The sequence below is a fragment of the Primulina tabacum genome, chromosome 14, assembly GCF_025594145.1.
Source record: "Primulina tabacum isolate GXHZ01 chromosome 14, ASM2559414v2, whole genome shotgun sequence".
Taxonomy (NCBI): Eukaryota; Viridiplantae; Streptophyta; class Magnoliopsida; order Lamiales; family Gesneriaceae; genus Primulina; species Primulina tabacum.
The window spans coordinates 37,977,368-37,996,700 of NC_134563.1; positions in this window are offsets into that span (position 1 = coordinate 37,977,368).

Here is a 19,333-nt window from a genome sequence, read left to right on the forward strand (position 1 = left end):
AGATGAAAAATATGGTAGTTCTTACGGGTTTTAGCATAATGATTTGGCTATTGATCCAAATTGTGTGAGGACACAACCATTAGAAAACTAAGATATAATGCTACAACTTTCATGTTTCGGGTTTTGTCCAAATCATTGTGAACGACAAGCCAAAAGCGCCCCGAAGTGTGCCGTGAGTATCGTCGTTCCTCCACTGACACATTTTGGTAGAATGAGCATAACTCTTTACTCAAATATGAAAATGACATGAGGCTAATTGGAGATAAAATCCAAGACATAGAGCTACAACTTTTATGTTGACCACTTTTCCAAATTATGAAAGGAAGATGTCTATTTTAGCAAACACTGACGATGATGCGTGCAGAGGCGCGCCCGAGCGGTAACATTTTACCGCCCGAGCGCCCTTGTACCAAAATTTTTGGTGTTTTAACATAATGGTCCGCGCCCGAGCTGTAAAATGTTACCGATTGAGCGGCTCTGGATAAATATGTGAGTTAGAAACGTGATTTTTGTGATTTAAATGGATAAAGATCGAGGGTTTCAGTCATTTGCACCATTTCACTTCAACAAGCAAGGAGTAAACAAGGGAGAAACCAAGGATTTGCCAAGTTCTTCCCTCAAGTGATCTTCCATCTATTCTTCTTCTTCAAATTGAAGCTAGAATTGAACTCTCCGCCACAAGAGCATCCTAAGGTTGTAAGTATTCACATATGAAGTGTTGGTTTTTATATGTAGAGGACCATATAGAGTGACTTTTAACCATATGTTTAAGTATGAAGGTAGTTATTGAATTATTGATTTATTTTACAGTGTGGGGCCAAGGAACTTCATTATACCGGTGTTCATACATTTGGAAAGTAAGTTGACATATTTTTGAAGTAATAAATGAGTAATATTATGAGTTTTAAATGTTTTCTATTGATTATTGTTATATATACTTTGTTGATATGTTTATTGATGAAAACATAGCACCATATATCATTGTTATGTATTATATATGAAAGATCATGAATGTTCAAGAGAAGTGCTATGTCATGACATGAAAATGGTACGAAACGAATGAAACAGATTATTATATGATATATGAGCTCGTTGACATCATGGGTTGTTTTAAGCCCACCAACTTATTGGCCAATATATGTTCATGGATCGTGGTTGTCACAGGGCACTCTGACGGTCATCACAGTAGTAGCTATATAATAAAGCTAGCATAGTAGTAAAGGTCAAAAAATGGGGCTCAAGTACGAAAGGAATATGTTTACATGTTATGCATGAAAGTATATGATATGAAATGATTTAAGAATTCGTTATTGATCACGGCTTTGATATGTATGTTCTTTCTACGCATATTGATATTTATAAGTGCCAACTTATTGAGTTTTGTAAACTCACATAGCTCATTTATTACATGATCAAGTAATGAAGGTGAGTAGGATGCTGGTTCACCAATGGATGCTTGTGATGCGTCTTACCTCGACAAAAACCTGGACATGCTATTGTTATCGCTTCCGCATGTATGTATTATAGTTGATTTTACATTAGGGTTTGAATTATGTTTTACGTTATCTATGTCTATATGTATAACGGTGAAGGTGTGTGTTCGTATATAAAATGGATTGAAAAAGATTGTGGACGAAATATCTGTCTTGGGATCATGTTGATGTAGACGCATTTATTTTTATATAAGTATATTGTGGTACGTTATATGAATTTAACTATTGCTTAGATTATTGGATTTTCCGAAATATAGGGACATAATGTCAAATTTTTTATAAAACATCACACTAGTGTCCATAGATTGGATTGTTCAATGATATAGGTATATCTATCAAACTCTATTTTAATTATGAGTGTAACGATCATTAATTACGCCAAGCATAGAAGAAGGGCGTTATAGTTTATATGGTATCGGAGCCCACGGTTCATCGGGAGGGAAGACATTGCACTTCATCCAGTAATGGGGAACTTGGCAAGTAAGTATCTTTGTACTCCATAGCTTGTGTTAAGTAAATTTCCTTTACGTGAACTAATTGTAGGCTAAATGACAATGTCACCCAAACGTAAAGTGCATGAGGGAGAGTCGCCTAAGGGCAAGGCACTGGTAACTGAAGGTGAAGGTAGTGTGCCTCGACCAATAAATGAATTTTCTCAACTACTCCAACAACAAGCAAAAGTCCATGGTGAGTAGATACAACAGTTATTGGACATGCAACGAACTACTCATGAGCAAGCACAAGCATAAGCACAAGCCATGGTACCTAGACATGTGCCTGTTCAGATGGATGTATATGACCGATTTAGACGCTTGAATCCTCCGAAATTTACGGGGAGCACTGATCCAACAGTACCAGATGAATGAATTAAGTCCTTGGAATCCATCTTTTCCTACCTACACATCTTGTGTTGTCTTTATGTTGACAAAACATGCGAGAATATGGTGGGAAAATGTAAAAGTGGCATTATCTGTGAGACCATTGACATGAAATACATTTAAGTCCACGTTTTACAAAAAATATTTTAGCAAATATGTAGGGGAAAAGAAGGCCAATGATTTCCTGAATTTGAAACAAGAGACAATGTCGATGATTGAGTATATAAAACAGTTTGAAGCAGGAGTTCAATATGTACCATATGTTGCTCAAGATGACACAGTTAAGGGCGAACATTTCATGCGACGACTTCGCTCTGAAATCAAAAGAGATGTAAGGATGTCAAAAGCTGCCAATTATGGGGAGATAGTGGATAAAGCACTTATGGCAGAGCATGATGAACAAGAAATCGAAAAAGACAGGCAGCTGCGAAGGAAACAATATTTTCAAAAGAGCCAAAGAGAAGGACAAGGCAAAAAGGTAGATAGTAAAGGTATTCGACCAGAAGAGTCACGTGCCAAAATTCCCACTCCGAGCAAAGATCAGAACAGACCACCTTGTCCTAAGTGTGGTAAATCTCATGCCGGTGAGTGTATGCAAGGAGCAAATGTTTGTTATCGGTGCAGAAGGCCAGGGCATATTACCAAAGACTGTCCAAGAGGTTCCAATAAAGTACAAGGACACCTTTTCTCAATGACCAAAGAAGAAGTGGATGCGGATATATCAATGATCACTGGTATGTTCTTGATTTCTGGTATCACTGCTATTGTTTTACTAGATTCAAGAGCCACACATTCTTTTATTTCGGAATCTTTAGTATGAAAATTGGGCATTACACCAAGCACAACAGAGACGTAATTCACCATAGCTTTACCTTCCTGGCAAGAATTATATACATATCAGATTGTTCGAGCATGTCCAATATATGTCCAAGGCCATGAGATGTATGCCGATTTGATAGTTCTGAAAATTATAGATTTTGTTGTAATACTGGGAATGGATTGGCTCTCTAAGTATTGAGCTACGATCTACTGTGGCATGAAAATTTTCAAGTTTGCACCAATAAGAGCTGAATTATTCACAGTGGCAAATACATGTGTATCCTTACCCTTTCCGATAATCTCTGTTATGAAAGCATGTAAATTACTACAGAAAGGGTGTCAAGGATATTTAGAATATATTTTAATTAATGATCCGCCTATTGTTGAGTTAAAAGATACGGGTTTGTTAATTCCCAGAGGTATTTCCCAAAGATACAACATGCCTACCTCCAGATAGAGAAATGAAATTTGTGATTTATGTTGTGACAGGAACCCATCTGATCTCGAAATCTCCTTGTCGATTAGCTCCTACATAGATGAAAGAATTGAAAGAACAGTTACATGAGTTACTTGATAAAGGGTTTATTCGAACGAGCTTCTCCCCGTGGGGCGCACCCGTTTTGTTTGTAAAGAAAAAAGATGGCACCCTTCGTTATGTATTGATTATAAGCAGTTGAACAAAGTGACAATCAAAAATAAATATCCACTTACCAGAATTGACGATCTGTTTGATCAATTACAAGGGGCTGCTATCTTTTCGAAGATTGATTTACGATCGGGCTATCATCAATTAAAAATAAAGCCATATGATATTTCAAAAACCGCCTTTCGAACCAGTTATGAGCATTATGAATTCCTTGTAATGCCATTTGGACTAATGAATGCACCAGCTTCTTTTATGGATTTGATGAACAGAATTTTCAAACCATTTCTAAACAAGTTCGTGATTGTTTTGTAGATGATATCCTCATCTACTCATGAACTATAGAAGAACATCAAGAACATCTGAAAGTGGTACTTCAAACTTTGAAAGATAAACATTTGTATGCGAAATGGAAGAAATGCAAATTTTTGCTGGAACAAGTAGCATTTTTGGGTCATATCATTTCTAAAGAAGACGTTTCAGTTCATTCAAGTAAGATTGAAGCTGTTAATAACTGGCCACGAACAACTACAGTTGTCCAAGTACATAGTTTTCTTGGGTTAGCTGGTTATTATCGTCGTTTTATAGCATGATTCTCGAAAATATCATTGCCCTTAACTGCTTTGACAATAAAATATGTGAAACTTTAATGGAGTGAATCAAGTGATCGAAGCTTTCAGGAATTGAAAGCTAAGTTAACATCAGCACCGATTCTTGCGATTCCAGAAGGACCAGGAGGATTTGTAGTGTACAGTGATGCGTCAAAACATGGCTTAGGAGCAGTCTTAATGCAACACGGGAAAATTATTGCTTATGCATCGAGACAATTAAAATAATATGAAAAGAACTATCCCACACATGATTTGGAACTGGCAGCAGTTGTATTTGCGTTAAAAATATGGCACAATTACTTGTATGGTGAGCAGTGTGAAATTTACACTGATCACAAGAGTTTGAAATATTTTTTCACGCAAAAAGGACTGAATATGCGACAACGACGATGGTTGGAACAAGTGAAAGATTATGACTATGTTATCAATTATCATCCAGGTAAATCCAATGTTGCTGCAGATGCCTTAAGTCGAAAGTCCAGTTCTATTACCACGTTGAGAGTACAAGAACAAATCTTACGAGATTTACAAAATTTGCAGATTGAAGTTATTCCAAAGGGAGCTATAATTCAACTATCATCTCTCGTGGTTCGACCAACAATTGCATATAGAATCAAGGTCAAACAAAATGTAGAAAATGAGTTACAACAATTGAGACAACGAGATGTGGAAAAAGGGAAATTGAATTTTGAATTGAACAGGGAAGGAATATGGATGTATCGAGGTAGACTGTGTGTGCCAAATAAGGGAACTATTAGAACCGACATTCTTATCGATGCTCATGCTACACCCTACTCAATTCATCCAGGAAGCACAAAAATGTACAAGGACTTAAAACCATATTTTTGGTGGCCAGGTATGAAAAAAGATATTTATCAATTTGTTGCACAAGGCCTAACTTGTCAACATATCAAAACGGAACATCAAAGACCAGCAGGACTCTTGAAACCATTGCATATTTCTGAATGGAAATGAGAACACATTACGTTGGATTTCATTCTGGTTTGCCAAGAACACAAAGAGGATTTAATGCCATATGATTTATTGTTGACCGACTTACAAAATCAGCTAACTTTTTTCCAGTTAAAACCACATACACGATGAGTCAATATGCTGAAGAATACATCAAGGAGATAGTGAGGCTCTATGGTATCCCAATGTCCATTGTATCTGACAGAGATCCCAAGTTCACATTTGTATTTTGGAAAAGTTTACATCATGCCGAGAACTCGAATGTCATTTATCACGGCGTTCCATCCTCAAACCGATGGACAATCAGAATGAGTGAATCAGGTATTGGAAGATATGTTGAGGGCCTCTACTATTGACTTTCCAGGCAGTTGAGACAGTAAACTACCGTTGGCTGAGTTTACATATAACAATAGTTATCAGTCAACTATTGGAATGCCACCGTATACTGCATTATATGGTAGAAAATGTCGATCTCCAGTACATTGGGATGAAATAGGGGAAAGAAAGTTATTAGGCCCTGAATTGGTGCAACAGACAACAGAATTGGTAACCAAGATTAGAGAAAGAATGCACACTGCCCAGATTCGACATAAACGTTATGCTGATGTGCGATATCGTCAATTGGAATTTCAGGTCGATGATCATATATTTTTAAAAATATCACTGTTGAAGGGTATTTTACGTTTCGGTAAGAAGAGAAATTAAGTCCAAGATATATTGGTCTATTTGAAATCTTGAACAAAATTGGAGAAAGAGTGTACCGAGTTGCATTACCACAGAATCTTTCAAGTGTCCATAACGTCTTTCACATTTCAATGCTACGAACCAACCCGTCTCACGTCCTTCATTATGAACCATTGGAACTCGCATCGAATCTCTCTTATGAAGAACGGTCGGTCCAAATACTCAAAGATATTGCGAGGCAAGGAAATACAATTGGTAAAAATATTATGGCGCAATCATGAAGTTGAAGAAGCAACTTGGGAACGAGAAAACAAAATCCAATAGAAATATCCTGAATTATATGGTATGTCAAATTTCGAGGAAGAAATTCATTGAAGGGAGGAGAATTGTAATGTCCGGTAACTCCTACAAATGATTAATGTGTTTATGTCGTTTGTTATGCGCTTATTGATTCATTATGACTTACATGAATGATGTCGCTAATGCTCCTTGTATTATACATATGGACCTATTGACATCGATTGATATATTAATATCGAGATTGAATATGATTTATATATTGTCCATGGTGTATTGAGAATGAATATATGTCTAAATAATGATAGTAAGAAATGTAGATAAAGTAGTGTAATGGAAGTTGGTATGGAAATGCATGAAATGAGATGAAAAATATGGTAGTTCTTACGGGTTTTAGCATAATGATTTGGATATTGATCCAAATTGTGTGAGGACACAACCATTAGAAAGCTAAGATATAATGCTACAACTTTCATGATTCGGGTTTTGTCCAAATCATTGTGAACGACAAGCCAAAAGCGCCTCGAAGTGTGCCGTGTGTATCGTCATTCCTACACTGACACATTTTGGTGTAATGAGCACAACTCTTTACTCAGATATGCAAATGACATGAGGCTAATTGGAGATGAATGCCAAGACATAGAGTTACAATTTTTATGTTGACCGCGTTTCCAAAGTAAGAAAGCAAGATGTCTGTTTTAGCAAACACTGACGAGGATGCGTGCAGAGGCGTGCCCGAGCGGTAACATTTTACCGCCCAAGCGCCCCTGTACCGTAATTTTGGTGTTTCAACATAATGGTACGCGCCCGAGCGGTAAAATGTTACCGCTCGAGCGCCTCTGGATAAATATATGAGTTAGAAACATGATTTTTGTGATTTAAATGGATAAAGATAGAGGGTTTCTGTCATTTGCACCATTTCACTTCAACAAGCAGAGGAGAAAACAAGGGAGAAATCAAGGATTTGCCAATTTCTTCCCTCAAGTGATCCTCCATATTTTCTTCTTCCTCAAATTGATGCTAGAATTGAACTCTCCACCACAAGAGCATCCTAGGTTGTAAGTATTCACCTATGAAGTGTTGGTTTTCATGTGTAGAGGACCATATAGAGTGGCTTTCAACCATATGCTTAAGTGTGAAGGTAGTGATTGAATTATTGATTTATTTTACAGTGTGGGGCCAAGGAACTTTATTTTACCAGTGTTCATACATTTGGAAAGTAAGTTGACATGTTTTTGAAGTAATACATGAGTAATATTATGAGTTTCAAATGTTTTCTATTGATTATTGTTATATGTACTTTGTTAATATGTTTATTGATGAAAACATAGCACCATATATCATTGTTATGTATTATATATGAAAGATCATGAATGTTCAAGAGAGGTGCTATGTCATGACATGAAAATAGTATTAAACGAATGAAACATGTTATTATATGATATACGAGCTCGTTGACATCATGGTGGTTTTAAGCCCACCAACCTATTGGCCAATATATGTTCATGGATCGTGGTTGTCATAGGGTACTCTGACGGTCATCACAGTAGTAGTTATATAATAAAGCAAGCATAGTAGTAAATGTCGACAAATGGGGCTCAAGTACGAAAGGAATATGTTTACATGTTATGCATGAAAATATATGATATGAAATGATTTAAGAATTTGTTATTGATCACGGCTTTGATATGTATGTTCTTTCTACGTATATTGATATTTATAAGTGCCAACTTATCGAGTTTTATAAACTCACGTAGTTCATGCATTACAGGATCATGTAATGAAGGTGAGTTGGATGCCGGTTCATCAATGGATGCTTGTAAAGTGTCTTACCTCGACAAGAATTGGACATGCTATTGTCATCGCTTCCGCATATGTGTATTATAGTTGATTTTACATTAGGGTTTGAATTAAATTTTACGTTATCTATGTCTATATGTATAACGGTGAAGGTGTGTGTTCGTATATAGAATAGATTGAAAAAGATTGTGGACGAAATATCTGTCTTGTGATCATGTTGATGTAGACACATTTATTTTTATATAAGTATGTTATGGTACGTTATGCGAATTTAAATATTGCTTGGATTATTGGATTGTCCGAAATATAGGGACATCATGTCAAAATTTTTATAAACCATCACACTAGTGTCCATAGATTGGATTGTTCCATGATATAGATATATCTAACAAAGTCTATTTTAAACGATCATTAATTACGCCAATCATAGAATAAGGGTGTTACAGGTGATTTGTGCCAGCCCAGTACTGTTGTTTAGTTTGATCAAATGATTTATGTGTATGAGCCACTTGCATTGAACGAAACTCTACGCAAAATTATTTACGTTTACAATTATGCATAACAAGTATGAAAATATGATTTTATGATTTTTATGAAATTGTTTATGCAGGAAAGTCGCGTTATACATATTTATATTTTATGTGAAGTTATGTTAAAATTGCATGGATTTTATTATGTATTACATGTTATTTACGATTTATGAATGCTGAGTCTTTAGGCTAATTAGACTTGATCGATGCAGATGATGTAGTTGAGGAGGCTGGAGGTGGTTAACAGTAAGCAGGCTCGGGCCAATAACAGTGCAAACCCGAGGACCTTGTAGTTTAATTTATATTATTATGCGCGTTTTAAAACTATTTACTTTGAATTTTTATTTATTAGTGTTGGTGGCAAGCAAGTTACATTTATTGTTTTTGTTAGACTATTTTTAAATTAATTAGTCGTTTTTGGATGTTGGTGATTTATTTTAAATGATGAAATTTTAATATTAATTTTATTTTAATATGAGTGGTGGATGTTATTTTATTTTAATAAATTATTTAATAAGAAAATTTTAAATTTTTCCACAAATATTAAAATAGTAGTATTTCAAGACACGATTCGTCACAAATTCCATGTCCACATGTTGTTTGTGGTATTTGGTGGCGTTATTAAAGTATTTTTAAATACAAACAGTGTTACTCGCGATCCATAATGCCCATTAATGGACCAGCCTGAATGGCCGGCTAAATTTAGAAGACGACAACCTGATGAAGTACAAGCTTCAAGGCAAACAAAGCTGAAAGGTATGAAACAAAATGACAAATTAAATGTCAGAGATGTGGTGAGTTTAAGAAACGGACTGATGATGGAATTGTTATGATTTTCTGATTATATTAATTTGAAATCGGACAGATTTGGATTATGAATGAATTACAGGTTATATCGGATATGAGTTATGATTTGTAATTGATGTCTGGTGATTTGATATTGACGGGGATACTGAGATTGTGTCGTTCTGTCGTGAAAACACAAGAAAACCATGAAATGGATAGAGGTGAAATGGAAGTAACGCAAAATCACAGTGAAATGGATATATGTGATGAAGAAGAGTTACTTTTACACTTTTTAAGAATGATATTTTCATTTTTAGCTAAATAATATTGAGCTTTTAACATGTGAGATAGAATCTACACCACAATCATGCAATGAAGTCGAGCTTGGTGCAACTACACAAGGTAACAACAGTGTCACGTGAAGGCAAAAGATCCATATCCAATAAGAAAGCAGAACGTGATGAAACTGCATTAAAAAAATAAAAAGAAAAAGAAAAAGCTGCATGTTATCAACTATTTGTTATGGATTTATGTTATGTTAAGTGACGATAAAAATTTATAAAGGTTTTCGATGTACATGATTATTCACAGATAATATGACAACGTAGAACTGGAGTAACAATCCTGTCAGCTCCAACACCATCTCATCAGTTAATGTAAGTGCAATTAAACCTTTTACATTCAATTTTTGAATTGGATATATTTCAAATTCTTAAATCTTTTGCTCAGGTTCATAAATAATCAACAAACACATGTTATTGTGAAAGATGGAAAGAACTTTGTAACTGCGTGTCTGTGTCTAAATTGAGAGCTTCATTGGATGATCAATTGAAGAAAGCACCGATAGAATCAAGTGGATCTCGTTCGATGAAACATGCTGGAAAGGAAAAGAGTATTGGATCATCATCAAAAGTTTGAAAAAGTAAAGAGAAACATGATGTTATAGAATTATGGTTGTAGACATACATGTTATTTTGTTTTGTTGGATTTTAAATATTATGCAATTAGTGGATGGTTTTGAATTAGTGGTGTAGACATGTTATTTCTTTTTTGTTGGATTTTAATGGTTATGGAATTAGTGGTGGTTGACAAGTTTTTTATTTTGGTTACTGTTTTTCTGTTCCAGATATCATCCTTGTAGGTGAATTCAACTTGGTTTACCTAACACATTCAATACACATCAATGGAGCATGATTATTCAAAGGATACCCAATCATTCGACCAGAACTGGATTTGATCTAGTTTATTCATACCGTAGCATCTTTAATCTAGTTTACTTACTTTAATATTGAATTCGTAAGTGGATCCGAGTAGGTTAACTCAGCTTGGTGTACACAATAGAGCCCCAAAAGAAACTTGAGAACCATCCATCCGAGTAGCAGGGCTGGACCTCCTATGATGCCACAGTGTGTGAGAACCAAAAATTCCGGCAGTAGCTAGCATTTTTTTCAGCAGCTAGCAATATTCAGCAGCAACTAATATTTCAGAAGATGGTATTTTTTCCAGCAGATAGAATCCAGCAGCAGAAGAGTTCAGTAGCGTGAGATTCCAGCAGACAGCTACTGATTCTGCTTATGACTTGTAACTGAAGCACTTAACATGGAATAAAGGCTGTTAATGACACATCATGACATATTATGGCCATTAATTGAGAGACTAACAGCCAGAATTTTGCATATAAATAACATCATCAAATCTATGAATTAGTGTTACACAAATCTTGAGTATCACTTGAAATTTGAGCTACGAGAGTGCCTTTTTCGATCAGTAAAATCCAGTAGTGAGAACAAGCAGATTCCAGACTTCAATCGAAACTTTTTAGCAAATTACTGTAAGTGGGCTTATGTATAAATATCTTGAAACCAACTTGATAATTTCTGTTTTGAAGCAAAGTATATGTATTTTTGATTTCATATCTCTGATTTTTGAAGCACTGAAACCTACTGAACTAATGGTAGGAATATATATTCTGAAATATTCCTGATTATTGATTCCTGATTTTTTATTACTGGCCTCACCCTTTAGAGGAGAGAATATATAGGGGATCGATATCAGTTTATCCATGAAATTCACAAACGTGCTCAGTGCTTGCTTCCTAAATTTTACGTTCTGATTTCTGTTATGAAACCTGTTATTCCTGAATACCGATTCCTGTTCTGAAATAAGAGTTTCTGTAGATTATTTGTATTACTGTTTCTGTTGTAAATGGTTTTGAAAACTGGGATTTATTCTCGCCCCTGCTTATTGAGTGACAATCATATCACTCACCCACCAAACTCATCTCAGATAAGAACAAGGAAGAATCGTTAGAAGAAGAAGAGCAGAATCAGTTCTGGGGCTGATGAAGAAGACTTTTGTTTTTCAGTTCTAAATCATGTTTTCCGATGTATCTGTTAAACATTGTTTTATGTTTGGTTTTACATTTTCGCTGTAAAACATTAGTTATTTGAGTTTGTATCAGACAATGAAATATTCAATATTATGAATAAAAAGACTGGTTTCTGAATTTTGTACTTCTGAGGCTTGTTGTTTTTTAATGTAAATTTGAGATCAACGCTGGTGTCGACCAACCCCGTCCCTGGGGCGTGACATTGAAGTGGTATCAGAGCAAACCAGGTTTCATAATCTGGGGAGGATGAACTAGAAAAAATAAGTTTCATATATTTTTATAATATTGGTTCAATATATTTATCATTTTGCTATTTTGATATTTTATATTGATAAATTTCAATTTTAGTAACATATCTTACAATATTTGTCAATTTAGTCTTTTTTTTTTCAATTTAGTTGTTCAAATGATACTGCAGTTATAGTTATGTCGACGTTGTGACACGCTGAGAAAAAAATCGTAAAGAGATAAATATAAAATCATAAATTATATTTTCTTTATATGTATTTTTAAATCATTTTTTATTTATGAAATGAACTTTACAATTATTTATCGTAATAAAGATTTTTTTATATATATGTGTATAGATCGCCTCACCCAACAGGTACGGTCTGCCGAGTAGGCAGTCTTCTTTAGACATCTGAAAGCAAAGAAACATGAAACCAAATAGCAGTAGTATGCTGCATGGCTATCAAACTAATTAAGCCCCTGTTTTTCCAGCCTCGAATCATCATTAAGGGCACTACATATTCAGGGAAGTTCTAATTTCGATGGAAATGAATTTGCAGCAAAAGATTTTGGAAACCATAATATGTTCGTACAAATTATTGATAGAATATCACAGACATAGCTAATATTAAGCATTCAAGTTACACAAATCTAAATAATATATCAGCAAACTCAGTTTAAACTAGCAATAATAACTTCAAAGAAATAAGATAATATGTCAATAGCAATAGTTACTCTACTTATCTTCACAAGATGTAGAGAATCTAGATTTCTTTGAGCTTTTTAGATATCTCTATAATTTTAATGCATTTGTACGATTATCACGTTCAAAATCCATTTGAGCATCTACTAAGTTGAACTTGAAGATTATGTCTCATTAGATTTACAAGTAGTGGCACTGGCATATTGCTTTTCCATATATGCATCAAATTATTTCAATGCCATTTCTCTACTCTAGTATGCGAGAAGCCCCACTATATTTATTAACTTGCGCATGAACATCCTCTCAATTCTCGCTTACACTGGGTTTTCGTCTAATAAAAACAACATATGTTTTCCTACATTAAATTAGAAATCTCAAAATTTAAAAATAATCCATAAACCAAACATGATGATTGATAAGCCCAAATTTTATAGAGATTTTAGGGATTTAATTTTATAATATTTGTGCTTATCTGTAATAATTATCTTTAATTTTGCGTTTATCTGAATTAATTTTATAATATTTGTAGATTTGAATAAAAGATGAAAAATGCCTAGTTTGAGAGATAAAACGATTTTACAAAACTTCAAAAGAAACAAAATACCAAAAGAAATGAAATAAAATACTCATATATTTTATCATCTTGAGAATATTGAAGTTTTGGAAGAAAATCTATGCAGATATGATTGAGAGGAAGCCTCAAAACTGAAAAATAAAATCTCCACAATCTTATCTACAATGTTTAAAAATGAGATGGGGAGTTGGAGGATTAGGCTCATGAAGAAATATAAAAGACATAGTATGTGAGCAGCAAGAGAGGAGGAGCAAAAAAGAGAAAAAGAAAAAGCAGCGCGGAAGGGAGCAAGCAGAGGAGAGAGACGTGAATGAGGAGAAGAGAAAGCAGAAGATAAAACAGAAGGAGGAAGTGAACAACAGATAAGGATAAAAGAAGACGGAAGTGCAAAAGGGAGGAATAGAAGGCTATAATGAAGACAACAAAAGACTGCACATAAAACATCTACACGGTGGAAGATAAAAGGCAGAAGCATGAGGAATTCCTCAACACACGCCAAATATTACTGAGAATTCATCTTATTCCTTCTTTATTTGTTTTCTTCTATGAAATTAAATCTGAGTTTTCATTTTTGTTTTGAATTTATGGAATAGATTTCTTTAGGCTAAGACCACTATAGGACCAAACAATACTTTGTTTGATAACTGGTTTATTTTCAATATATTATTTTTCTTGATTTTAATTATTGATTGATGTAGGTTTAACATTTCTTGTTAATAGCCTGATCAACTATTTACATGTCTGTTGATTAATCATGAATCGGAAGATGATTGATTAAATATTGCAATAAATACATCATCAAACACATGGTTAAACTAACTAGAAATAGTATTCGGTTTCAGTTTGCGATTTTAGGTTAAAACTGAAATTTCACGAAGATTTAATGCATTTAAATCTAATTAAATTCAATTAAAAATAATTGAAATGCTAGATTTAAATAGGTTTATTAACTCGAGGAATTGTTTAATAAATAAAAATGGGGATTTCACCGTGAGAGTCAAGAATTAAATAATTAATTGAATTTTAACACATGTCAACATAGTAGAGTTTGGTTATGATGTGTGTCTTAGTTATTTATTTGAATTTGAATCCCTTCTTGATATTCGAATCCCTCGTTTTTAATTGCAATTATTTTATTTAATAGTTTAGATTAATAATCTATATATCATCTTTTTATTTATGTTGTCTAGCTTAAGTTAAGTTATATAAATTCTAGTAATTAACTATTAGTCTATGTGAGATCGATAATTGGACTCATCGTCTATTTAATATAACTTGACCTAGTTCGCTTGTTAGATTTATTCCCAACCGAAATCGTCGGTCAAGTTTTTGGCGTCGTTGTTGGGGACTAATTTATTTAACATTAGAATAAATTGTTTGCTTGAGACTAGACGATTTTTTTTCTATTTTTTCTAATTTATTTAATTTATTTTTATTTTATTGTGAGGTACTTTGAGATGGATCATCGGGGAGTGTTCAAGAATTTTTCCCAACAATACTCGGACCATTCTATGCTGCTTGGGGGAGAGTCAATGATTTGGCAACCAAATATCGGTACCATGATTTGTCAAACTACACTCTTATTTGAATTTTCTGTATTGGTTTAGATGAGGTAACAAAAAGTTGGGTAAACTATGGAGCTTTGGCAAGTGGTAGTCACTTGTTCAATAGATATTGCAATAGTGCGATGCACTTGTTAGATGATATGACAGATTTCGACTACCACTGGCATTGTGATCCTTCACTACAGGGTTAGAGTCACCAATATCCTCCACAGTATTGCTCCAATTTTGTAAACCAACCATTTGAGCAACAAGAAGAGCGTAGTGCACATTTAGATGAAATCATGACCTAGTAGGAGAAGATGGTCGATGATTCAACAGAGATAAGTAAGAAATATTTGGAAATTCACATCAACTCTTTGCGTTTCATAGATGAACAGATTGAGCTTCTAGTGCAACCAGTTTCTGAAATCCGTCAAGAGAATGAAGCGATTTTTGCCGATCAATTAATAACCAATCAGGTATGGGTGAATGATGACAACTCAAACAACCAAGGTTTGGAGAGTTATTCAAATCATGTAGAAACTTCACCTAAATCTGATCTTCCACAAGTATTTGAGTTGGAGGAAGAAGGATTCTTAGAGGAATCTCTATGCGAATATGAGGCAGAAACGAAGTTCGAGGATGTAGAAGAACACAAGTCGAAGGATTTGAACTCATATATGGTCTTAACATATATTCCACCAGCAGATTCTTTATTTTCATCAACACAAACTCAATAATATTACATCATCTACGAGTTTTATCATGGATTAGATTGGTCTTCCCCTAATAATCAGTTTTTGTCGAGTGTTGCTAGAGCGACGAGTGTGCAATGTCAATATCATGCCAAGCTTGAGAGCACACATAATCAAGACCAATATGTAATATTATATGATATTTACTATGGGCGGAAGCCGCTATTTGAAGGTTGTTTCTCCATAGTCAAGCTATAGACAATGAATTTAGCGCTTGTTGAAAGGCAATCCAATGATTTATTTTATTTTGTTTCATTTTTTTTTTATTTTTAATTTTTCATTTGGTTAGTTTAAACCTCTGTGATTTTGGTGTGTGTAGGGAATATTGAAATGAAATAAGATGATTTAGATTCTGGAAAAGATTTAACTGTTGAAACAAGATACTACAGGCATGGAAGAATTTTACCATCCCCATGTAGCACTCCATGGAACTTAAAGCAACATTATCAGGGAAGTGTTCTCGTACTATTCTATATCCAAGTTCTATATTCTTTTTAAATGACATGACACCGAGGACAGTGTGAATATAAAGTGTGAGGGGAATTTGTGTTTGGTTTCACGTCACAACAATAGCATGTGCTTCAATGTTTAATCCTCGAGCATGAAAATTTTTCTGGTTATTCTTTGAGAAACTGTACTTGTGAGTACATGACGCACTTTGATTTTATAGATTTTTTATTCACTCAAGAGATTGAATCACACCTAGAACTGATTGAGATGAGCTGTAGTTGTAACCAAATGATTTGAGCACAAACTAGTTTTGTATCATATTTTGAGACATCATCTATGCACATTAGGTCATATTTATATGAATTAATTGTGAATTGGCAAGAAATGAGCTCGTAAAAAATAAAAAAATTGAAAAAAAGAAGAAAATAAACAATCTAGAACTTGTCTGATTATCTTTCGAGACGAAAATATGGAGGAGAATGACTTAGGGATGATTTAGGTGATCCTTGGACCGTTTGAGCTTTTCGAGTCTACCCAATGAATCATTCATATCCCTAATATCCCCTTTTGAGCCTAACAAATCGAATGAAGTGTGTGAAAGACATAAAATTAACCCCCATTTGTATTCTTTCAAAATCTCAAATCAACTACCCAATTTTAGCTCACTCTATTCTTCTACCTTAATTTTGAGAGAAATAAACCCCTTTATCGCTTTAAAATTTTCAATAACTCACATGTGTTGATAATTAATAAGAAAAATTGGAGGAGTTTGAAAAAAAAATCACGAAGAAAAGGAAGGGGATTGATATACATATATATATAATGAAAAAGGAAAGGAGAAATGAATGTTGTATGATATGGTGATCGAAAAAAAAAAACTAAAAAAGAATGTTGTTGAGGATTGAAAAAAAGCTGAAGGAAGAGAGAAAAAAAGATAGGGGGAAAATGAAAGAAAGTAGAAGGTAGTTGAAAAGGTTAGATGGATGATGATGAAATTCAATACAGAGGGGAAACTAAGAGATGAAAGAGTGTTGTATCATTAAATTGTTTATTTTATCTCATTTTGAATCTCTCTACCTTTATTGTAGCCGTGTTCCGTGACCTAACGTTATAAGATTGAAAAGACCTATTGACTGGGTCATATTCCTCCAACATTTAGTGGAGAAAGGTATTAAAGACAAGCTTACTGAGAGTTTCTTAAAAAAACTTAGAAAATATGAGCACTCCTTGAACTAAAACACATTTGAGGAATATGAGTTTTGACTTCCACACTACACATGTCTCATTATCTGGATCTTTTCTAGTGGATGCTTGAAGTGTAAAGTTGTAACGAAAGTGAATCTTATAATTTTCGAAGTGTGATTTTTTGATTGAGTGTGACCGAATTTGGAATGTTGCAAAAGTGTTGATTGTGTCAATTTTGTGGTGAATCGTTGAATATTCCTCGGTTATATTTTTATTCTCTGATTTGTTCGAGGACGAACATGGGCCAAGCGTTGGGGGATTGATAAGCCCAAATCTTATAGAGATTTTAGGGATTTAATTTTATAATTGTGCATATATGTAATTATTATCCTTAATTTTGTGCTTATCTCAATTAATTTTATAATATTTGTAGATTTGAATAAAAGAAGAAAAATCTCTAATTTGGGAGATAAGATAATTTTACAAAACTTCAAAAGGAAGCAAAATACCAAAAAAAAAAAGAAATAAAATATTCTTATATTAATTATTTTGAGAATATTGAAATTTTGGAAAAAAATCTATGCAAATATGATAGAGAAGAAGCCTCAAAACTGAAAAATAAAATATCTACAATGATTAAAAATGAGATAAGTTTCAATGAGTTGGAGGATTAGGCCCATGAAGAAATATATAAGACATAGTACGTGAGCAACAAGAGAGGAGGCACAAAAAAGAGAAAAAGAAAAAGCAGCGCAGAAAGGAGCAGACAGAGGAGAGAAACATGAATGAGGAGAAGAGAGAGCAGAAGATAAAACAGAAGGAGGAAGTGAACAACAGATAAGGATAAAAGAAGACGGAAGCAAAAGGGAAGAAATAGAAGGCTACAGTGAAGACAACAAAAGACTGCACATAAAACATCTACACGATGGAAGATAGAAGGCAGAAGCATGAGGAATTCCTCAACACACGCTAAAAATCACTGAGAATTCCTCTTATTCATTCTTTATTTTGTTTTCTTCTATGAAATTAAATCTGAGTTTTCACTTTTGTTTTAAATTTATGGAATAAATTTCTTTAGACTAAGACCACGATAGGGCCAAACAATACTTTGTTTAATAATTGGTTTATTTTCAATATATTATTTTTCTTGATTTTAATTATTGATTGATGTTGATTTAATATTTCTTGTTAATAGCATGATCAACCATTTACATGTCTGTTGATTAATCACGAATCGGAAGATGATTGATTAAATATAGCAACAAAGACGTCATCAACACATGGTTAAACTGACTAAAAATAATATTCGGTTTCAGTGTGCGGTTGTACGTTAAAACTGAAATTACACAAAGATTTAATGCATTTAGATCTAATTAAATTCAATTAGAAATAATTGGACTGTTTGATTTAAATAGGTTTATTAACTCGATGAATCGTTTAATAAATAAAAATGAGAATTTCACCGTAATTGTCAATAATTAAATAATTAATTGAATTTTAACACGTGTCAACATAGTAAAGTTTGGTTCCGTTGTGTGTCATAGTTATTTATTTGAATTTGAAACCCTCATTAATATTTGAATCCTTTTTTTTAATTGCAATTATTTTATTTAATAGTTTAGATTAATAATCTATATATCATCTTTTTATTTATGTTGTCTAGCTTAAGTTAAGTGATATAAATTCTTGTAATTAACTATTCTATTTGAGATCGATACTTGGACTCATCATCAATTTACTATAACTTGACTTAGTCCGATTGCTAGATTTATTTCCCACTTGAAATTTTAGGTCAATGATCACATAAGCAACTCACAGAGTTACAACATACAAAGTAAATTTGTAATTAAATAACCATGCTATGTAAGGCAATCATAATTTCATAAAAATCAAAATTTAAGGATATGCTTGCTTTAATCTACTGAAAAAAATTACAAAGCCACCTTCAAAATTTATATTCCACAATGATAGAGATACAATCTATGCATATAT